Source organism: Octopus sinensis, linkage group LG22 (assembly GCF_006345805.1).
Source record: "Octopus sinensis linkage group LG22, ASM634580v1, whole genome shotgun sequence".
Classification (NCBI taxonomy): Eukaryota; Metazoa; Mollusca; class Cephalopoda; order Octopoda; family Octopodidae; genus Octopus; species Octopus sinensis.
The window spans coordinates 21,317,813-21,327,902 of NC_043018.1; positions in this window are offsets into that span (position 1 = coordinate 21,317,813).

The window sequence follows — 10,090 nt, forward strand, 5'->3', positions numbered from 1 at the left end:
CAAAGGTGGCACAAAGTGGGGTCGAACCCAAGACCACATTATTTGGAAGTAAATTTCTAATCACATCACGTAAAAAACACCATCCGAGCGTGGCCGTTCGCCAGCCTCGTCTGGCACCTGTGTCGGTGGCACATAAAAAACACCATCCGAGCGTGGCCGTTCACCAGCCTCGTCTGGCATCTGTGTCGGTGGCACATAAAAAAAAAAAAACACCATGAGCGTGGCCGTTCGCCAGCCTCGTCTGGCACCTGTGTCGGTGGCACAAAAACACACATCCGACGTGGCCGTTCGCCAGCCTCATCTGGCACCTGTTCGGTGGCATAAAAAAGCACCCACTACACTCACGGAGTGGTTGGCGTTAGGAAGGGCATCCAGCTGTAGAAACACTGCCAGATCTGACTGGCCTGGTGCAGCCTTCGGGCTTCCCAGACCCCAGTTGAACCGTTCAACCCATGCTAGCGGACGTTAAACGATGATGATGATGATGATGATGATGATCAACACACCTGCACCAACTACCTTTATATGCTCAATCATTTTCCAATGACACGCATTTTCAATTACATTTTTGTCTTTTATCAGCCATCTGCCTTGTCATCGAAGCTTCTGTTATCGGTGACAAGCATCGTTGTCATTGTACTTAAAGAGCCTTACTTTAAACTCTTTAACTGTGTTACTATGTCAGTACTCACTTCCCTTACATTAAAGTACATATAGATAATGGCACCTCTCAAGTCTTCCAAGAACTTTTTAACAATTAGCCGAGGATTTTGTTTTGTTTTGTTTCAGCACATTTCTAGTGCCCAGCGATCTTTAATACCACCACCACCACCACCGTCATCGTCGTCATCATCATGTCATCATTTAATGTCCATTTCTCCATGCTGGCATGGGTCGACCCCAGTGCATAACTGGTACTTAATTTATCGACCCAGAAAGGATGAAAGGCAAAGTTGACCTCGGCAGAATTTGAACTCAGAACGTAATTCCAGACAAAATACCCATTTCTTTACTACCCACAAGGGGCTAAACACAGAGGGGACAAACAAGGACAGACAAACGGATTAAGTCGATTACATCGATCCCAGTGCGTAACTGGTACTTATTTAATCGATCCCGAAAGGATGAAAGGCAAAATCGACCTCAGCGGAATTTGATCTCAGAACGTAGCGGCAGAAGAAATACCGCTAAGTATTTCGCCCGGCATGCTAACGTTCCTGCCAGCTCGCCGCCTTTTCCAGACAAAATACCGCCAAGCATTTAGCCCGGCATGCTAATGTTTCTGCCAGCTCACCACCTAATTATTTGAGTTTTGGTGGTCTACCCCAGTCAATTGGTGACCTTTGACCTTGTATAAATTTTCCTTGCATAACATAATTTGTGTCTACGCTGACGATGTGTTGCACTAACTGTCATCTATTGAACTGAAAATGGTAAATATTTCCTGCAGACGAACGGTGGGATATAATGCAATGTCAAAGCTGACGAGCAGGATTTTGTACTTGGTCATTAACCAACAAAATTAATTACTGCTCAGAGCATTATCATGCTTGCTACCTTAACAAACTTGATAATTATATCATAATAAATTGTATTAAGATAATGGCAATAATAATGGTTTCAAATTTTGGCACAAGGCCAGTAATTTGGGGGAACCTGATTATATCCTTTAGGATTTAACTTGGCATGTTTTCAAAATAACTCAGGATTGAAGTTAAACAAAGTTTCATATATTTGAGGGGATTAATAAGGTTTGTTGATTAGTTATCAATAGCCAGGTTCCTGGAACAGCTTGCAAGAAGCAAATCAATTCCATAAACAAATACATAAATGGTTTTTTTTCGGTTAAATTTGACAGTTTGCATATAAGGTAAAAAAACACAATAACCAGCTGGTGGAAGATCTGCCTGGGGTTAAACTTGTAGTAACACTGAACAGCCATATTGATGTGGTGATTGATTTTACAACACAAAATCCAATCCAAAAATAAAAGATTAAAAAAAAAAATTAAAAAAACATTGACTAGATTATGACTGGGAGATAGTCACTCTCAGTTTCCACAACAGCTCCAAGAGAGCTCCAGAACTTGGCACATGCATTCCTCATTGTGTCCTTGGGAAGATCTTCAAATACATTCTCGATATTGGCCACCAACTTGGCCTTGGTGGTGCAGGCAGAGTGGTTTGTGTTTTTCTCAATTGCGCCCCATAAATTGTAATCAATGGGATTACAACCAAGGGGATTAGAAGGTCAGAAATTCTGATTCTTTCCAGGGGTATAGTAAGGAACCAAATCCTATTTCTTTACTACCCACAAGGGGCTAAACACAGAGAGGACAAACAAGGACAGACAAATGGATTAAGTCGATTATATCGACCCCAGTGCGTAACTGGTACTTAATTTATCGACCCTGAAAGGATGAAAGGCAAAGTCAACCTCGGAGGAATTTGAACTCAGAATGTAACGGCAGACGAAATATGGTTACGCATTTCACACGGCGTGCTAACGTTTCTGCCAGCTCGCCGCCTTAAGGAACCAAATCCTGCTACCACACATATGGCTTTCCAGCAACAACCCTCTCCAACCAGGGCTTCACCAGTCTCCAGCAGCTTTACATAGTTGCCTGAATTGAGCCAAAGTCCCTGGGGGAAAATTCTTGCATGCAGATGCAATCAAAACACCTGCCGTGTCCCTTCCTCCTGGCTTCAGCTTCGTAGTCCCTGTTGCCGCTGTCCAAGTCACTCACATCTGACAGCCTTTACAGTGTTCACAGAGCATTGAGCAGCAGTCAAATATGTTGGCATTCTGATGTCCGCTGCAAACCACCATGATACAGGTAATTTTTTTCCAATATTCAGCAGGCTTTCGGTCCCCCTTGTTATCTAACTTTTTTCTGAACTACAACATTAATCTTCATGTTCTTCAATGTCGTTGTCTGTTCGCTAATACTTCGAACCATTCCTGAAAAAAGAAGACATATAAAAAAAACAAATTATCAAATTTAACCTGAACATCCTGTATATTAATTAAGCTTTAATTACTCTTTTTACTCTTTTACTTGTTTCAGTCATTTGACTGCGGCCATGCTGGAGCACCGCCTTTAGTCGAGCAAATCGACCCCGGGACTTATTCTTTGCAAGCCCAGTACTTATTCTATCAGTCTCTTTTGCCGAACCGCTAAGTGACGGGGACATAAACACACAAGCATCGGTTTTCAATCAATGCTAGGGGGACAAACACAGACACACAAACACATACATATTATATATATATATATATATATATATATAATATATAATATTATATATATATATATATATATATATATATATATATATATATACACATATATACGACAGGCTTCTTTCAGTTTCCGTCTACCAAATCCACTCACAAGGCATTGGTCGGCCCGGGGCTATAGCAGAAGACACTTGCCCAAGATGCCATGCAGTGGGACTGAACCCGGAACCATGTGGTTGGTTAGCAAGCTACTTACCACACAGCCACTCCTGCGCCTATAATTGTTCTTAATTTCCTTCATTCTCTACCATAGGTTCAGTGTATCTATGTATCTTATAACCATAAATTATTCAAATAGTTGTGCCGAGAGCATAAGAATTGGTACGAACATATTTTTCTGGTTCGGAATAGCAATCTGTAGCTTTTGCAATAAATTCTTATTTTCCTTGTTTGTGGTATCAGAAAAACTCTGAGAAATCTGGTGAGTCATGTGAGAACAGTAATCCTTAATCAAATATATATAATTTGATGACTTGAGATTTTTGAATTCAACTTTCATATATTTCACACAAAGGACAGTGAAAAAACAAAGAATAATAATAATAATAATAATAATAATAATAATAATAAAGCTGAAGTGAAGACCAAATATACAGTGCATGTAGTCAATTAACAAAAAATTTATGACCATCCTCAAATATAACAATACTTTTATATGCATTTTTTGGGAATGCATCTGGTATGAAAATAGAGGAGTGTCTGTATCATCTGTCTGTCTGCAAGCCTACCTACCTACCTACCTACCTACCTACCTGTCAGTCTGTCTGTCTGTCTGTCTATATATGTATCTGTGTATGTATTATGTACATACGCATTCACACATGCGCTCACATATATGTATGTGTATATACATATATGTATGCATGTGTGTGTGTATCTCTCTCTCTCTCTCTCTCTATATATATATATATATATATACACCGTGATCGACCAGGCTATCAGATGTAGTTACACATCGCTGGTCACAATGCGTTCACATTGTTTTAGCCTTCAAATGATGCCACCCCGCTGGCTAAGTGAGCAGGCCAATATATATTATATATATATATATATTATATATATATTATATATATATATATATATATAATATATATATATATATATATGTGTGTATATATATATATATATATAGGAGATAAATAAAAATATATGCATACATACAAACATATATGTACGTACCTACATCTACATGTATATATACATGCATATATAAATAATTATACGGAAGTACAGGACATCACAATAAGACGTAGAGAAACAGAAAAAGCCAAAAAACAAAAAACAAGGAAACGGAAACGAAAACAAATACAGGACAGGTTACACAAGGACAAAACCCCCGTCATCAGCTGTCGCTAGAGGAGTCAGGCATGTTTCGAAGGCATAACAGAACACTAATCCAATAGCCTTCCTGCGAGAGAATTAAAAAAAATTTCAAGCAGCGGGCACAAGAGTACGACACAAAACAAGACGTAACAATAAGACTGCAAAATTAAAATACATGTACAAAAACAAACACAAGAGGACGAACGAAAAGCCTTTTTCTGGCATAGACAAACAATAAAACTGCAAAAATAAAATAATGTACAAAAAGTACAATTAGTTACAAACGAGAAAATAACAAGAATACTATACAGGAAATTAACCACACAAGGGGACGAACGAAGAAGCCTTTTTGCTGGCAAGGGACGAAAGTGTAGTAGCAGCGCGTGGAGGCAGTCTTTTCAATAGTGGTAACCACGTGTAAAGGAATTTTGTTTTATAGGCAAGGAAGAGGGAAGGAGGAGGGGGACACGCGGGAGAGACGAAGAGAGAGGAGGAGGGGAGGGAGAAGATTGAGAGGTTAAAGCAAAGGGAGAGAGTACCGCATCTTCAATATATAATATTAATATAAAAAAAGGGGACCAGAAGTGGATCGAAACGACGAATCGGAACGAACCTGATGCGGGGCGCTGTCAGACAATAAGGAGATAAATAAAAATATATGCATACATACAAACATATATGTACGTACCTACATCTACATGTATAATACATGCATATATAAATAATTATAGGAAGTACAGGACATCACAATAAGACGTAGAAACAGAAAAAGCCAAAAAACAAAAAAAACAAGAAAACGGAAACGAAAACCAAATACAGGACAGGTTACACAAGGACAAAACCCCCGTCATCAGCTGTCGCTAGAGGAATATATATATATATATATATACACACATATATATATATATATATACACCACAATATATATATATATATATATATATATCTATATATATATATATTATATCTCTTTTACACTTTTACTTGTTTCAGTCATTTGACTGTGGTCATGCTGGAGCACCACCTTTTTAGTCGAGCAAATCGACCCCCAGGACTTATTCTATCAGTTTCTTTTGCCGAACTGCTAAGTGACGGGGACGTAACACACAGCATCGGTTGCAAGCGATGTTGGTGGGGGTAGACAAACACAGATACACAAACATATACACAAATACATACATACATACATACATATATATATCATCATCATCATCATCATCATCATTTAGCGTCCGTTTTCCATGCTAGCATGGGTTGGACGGTTCTACTGGGGTCTGTGAAGCCAGAAGGCTTCATCAGGCCCAGTCGAATCTGGCAGTGTTTCTACGGCTGGATGCCCTTCCTAACGCCAACCACTCCGTGAGTGTAGTGGGGCTTTTTACGTGCCACCCGCACTGGTGCCAGACAGAGCTGGAAACGGCCACGAACGGATGGTGCTTTTTATGTGCCACGGCACGAGGGCCAGGCGAGGCTGGCAACGGACACGAAACGGGGCGGTGCTGGCAACGGTCGCGAAACGGAAAGTTCTCTTACATGCCACCGGCACTGGTAACACATCTGCAATTTCCATTGATCGATTTCGATTCTGATCCTCACTTGCCTCAATGGTCTTCACAAGCAGAGTTTCGACAGCCACCGGCACTGGTAGCACATCCGCAATTTCCATTGATCGATTTCGATTCTGATCCTCACTTGCCTCAACACGTCTTCACAAGTAGAGTTTTTGTGTCCAAGAAGGGAAGGTATGCATACGTAGGCTGGCTCAATCCCATGTAGAAGGCCACGGGTTGTGGACTCACTTGTCCTGCCGGGTCTTCTCGCGCACAGCACACTTCCAGAGGTCTCGGTCTCTAGTCATTTCCTCAGTGAGACCTAAAGTTCGAAGGTCGTGCTTCACCACCTCGTCCCAGGTTTTCCTGGGTTGCCTCTTCCACAGGTTCCCTCAACCGCTAGGGTGTGGCACTTTTTCCACAACTATCTTCATCATTCTCGCCACATGACCTACAGTGCAAACGTCTCTCTTGCACACCACAACTGATGCTTTTAGGTCCAGCTTTTCTCTCAAGGTACTTACACTCTGCGAGTGTGAGTACCGGCATTACACATCCATCGGAGCATACTGGCTTCATTTCTAGCGAGCTTACGCATATCCTCAGCAGTCACGGCCCATGTTTCACTGCCATGTAGCATGGCTGTTCGTACACACGCATCATACAGTCTGCCTTCACTCTGTGCGAGAGGCCTTTTGTCACCAGCAGAGGTAGAGCTCTCTGAACTTTGCCCAAGCTATTCTTACTCTAGCAGTTACACTTTCAGCACACCCACCCCCGCTGCTGACTTGGTCACCTAGGTAACGGAAACTATCAACTATTTCTAGTTTTTCTCCTGGAAAGTGACGGAAGTTGGTCTCAGAGCATTTTCAGTGTTTATTGTTCCTGAGCATCTGCCACATACAAAAACCATCTTCCTAGTTGAGCCTTCCTTGACATTTGCTGCATCTCTTATGTGTCCATAGTACACTTGGTGCATCTTATAGAGTTTCTACCTACACCTTTTCTACAGATCGAGCAGGCGCCATCTACCGAAGGTTGTTTGTGATTTGTCTACCTTCTATGATTACGACTTTGGTGTTTTAGCTAGATTGACTCTGAGGCCCTTCGATTCTAATCCTTGTTTCCACCTGAAACTTCTCCTCCAGTTCTGATAGCGACTCAGCAATAGAGCAAGGTCATCAGCATAGAGGAGCTCCCAAGGGCATCCTGTCTTGATTCCTCCGTTATTGCCTGGAGGACTATGATAAATAGGAGGGGGCTGAGTACTGAGCCTTGGTGGACCCCTACCTCTACCGGAATTCTTCACTGTACTCATTTCAACCCTCACCCTACTAGCGGCGTCCCTATACATGGCCCGCACAGCTCTCACTAACCATTCATCTATCCCTAGTTTCTCTTGCACCGATAAGGGACCGGGGGACCCTGTCGAAGGCTTTTCCATGTCAACAAAAGCCAGGTACAGGGGCTTATCTTTGGCTAAGTTATTTCTCCTGCAGCTGCCTTACCGGAATCAGTAGTACTTTTCCATGGCACAAACCCAAAACTGCATCTCATCTAAACTAACTCTCTCTCTAATTAGTTGGGCTATGACCCTCTCCGTAACCTTCATCACCTGGTCAACAGCTTGATACCTCTGTAGTTATTTGTATCTAGGGCATCACCTTTACCTTTGTAGCAGTTGACTATTATACTCGTACACCAGTCATTGGTATGACCCCTTTGTGTATCACCTGATTAACTATATGGGTGACTAGGCTATAGCCGACACTACCAGACATTTTGAGCATCTCTGCAGTGATTCCTGATGGGCCTGGGGCTTTCCCTGTCTTCATGCTTCTATTGCCTTAGCTACCACAGAAAACTATCAACTCGGATAGCTGGTCCCTCTGTTGGGTCAACATTCGGCAGACTCTCTTTATCCCATTCATTTTCATTCAGCAACCTTTCATAGTGGCATCTCCAAACCTCTCTCTTCGCATCCTCATTTAGCGCAAGTGAACCATCTTCCATGCGAAACACATTCTCTCCTACCACATCACGATTCTCTCTCAAACACTGTCTTGCAACACAAACACCTCCAGTCTTTGGTCCTCACGGCGCAGAACATTGGCAAATTTTTTCTTATCTGCTTCCCCTCTGGCTAAATAAACCTGTCTCCTAGCTTCTCTTTTGGCAGTCTGATACAATTCCCTGCTACCCCCATTTTTCCAGACCTTCCAAGCCTGTCTCTTTTCTATATATATATATATATATATATATATATATATATGCATGTATGTATGTATGTATGTATCTATGTATAAATATATGTGAATAGGCAAAGATGAGAAAACAATAGAATTGAATAAAAATTGAAGAAGGGAGCATTTTTGAAATGTGCTGACGAAAGAAAGAAAGAAAGGAAAGAAGGAAGAAAGGAAGGAAGGAAAGAAGAAGGAGGGAAGGAAAGTTGGGAATAAAGGACCTAGGGAATAAGAGAAGAAAAGAACAGACAAAGGAACTGAGCCAAATAAACAGAAAGATTAAAATAATGCAGAATGCCAAAAACAAGCAAAATTTAAAAAAAAACAACAAAAAAACCAGAGCCCTAAACAAAACCAAAAACAATAACAAAAACAAAAACGAAAAAGGTCCTCCCCCACCAGGCAGACAGCAAAACCTAGCTCATTGGTTGTAACCCACAGCTTAAACCCAGATCACATGATGGTTTGTCACCCTCACTGCTGTGGGTGATGATGATGATGATAATGATGATGAATAGGAGGAGGAGGAAGAGCAGGAGGAGGAGGAGAAGGCGGAGGATGGTGTTTGAAAGGTGAACAGCTGATCATGTCTGTTGTTCAGTTCAAGACCAAGTGTAATTATCACTTATGAAGCTGTGTTAGTTTTGTATGTGCCCCGGCTGTTCATCCACTACCACCACGACTTCTCTTTCTTTCTTTCTGTCTTTCTTTCTTTCTTTCCTTCTTTTTCTCTCCTTTTCTTTCGGATTCATGTAAGCCACATAGAGCAGTGTTTAAGCAGTAGAGCAACAATAAGCCTCTGGCAAAGCAAGTCTTTGCGGCAGGTTTTGTTTTCATGATATATATATATTATATATATATATATTATACCATTTTACACATACTACATACATACATGCACGCACACACACATACACACATATATGATACATGCACATACACGCACACATATATTATATATATATGTGTATATACATGTACATATATACATGTTACATTATATATATATATATATAATATATATATATATTATATATATATATATATAAGATTAATAATATCAGGGTAATAAAGATTTTAGGAATTTCTACTATGTGTGGTCTAGCGTGTAGAAAATTGGACTTTAGCTTTATGTGTTTTAATGTACACTATATATATATATATATATATATATATATATATATATATATATATATATATCATCATCATCATCATCATCATTTAACGTCCGCTTTCCATGCTAGCATGGTTGGACGGTTCAACTGGGGTCTGGGGAGCCCGAAAGCTGCACCAGTCCAGTCAGATCTGGCAGTGTTTCTACAGCTGGATGCCCTTCCTAACGCCAACCACTCCGAGAGTGTAGTGGGTGATTTTATGTGCCACCGACACAGGTGCCAGACGAGGCTGGCAAACGGCCATGCTCGGATGTGTTTTTAATGTGCCACCGACACAGGTGCCAGACGAGGCTGGCAGACGGCCACGCTCGGATGGTGTTTTTATGTGCCACCGACACAGGTGCCAGATGAGGCTCGCAAACGGCCACGATCGGATGGTGTTTGTTACGTGCCCACAGCACGGAGGCCAGTTGATGCGGTACTGGCTACGGCCACGTTCGGAATGGTTTTCTTGTGTGCCACGTGCCACCGGCACTGGTACCACAAAGATCCAAAT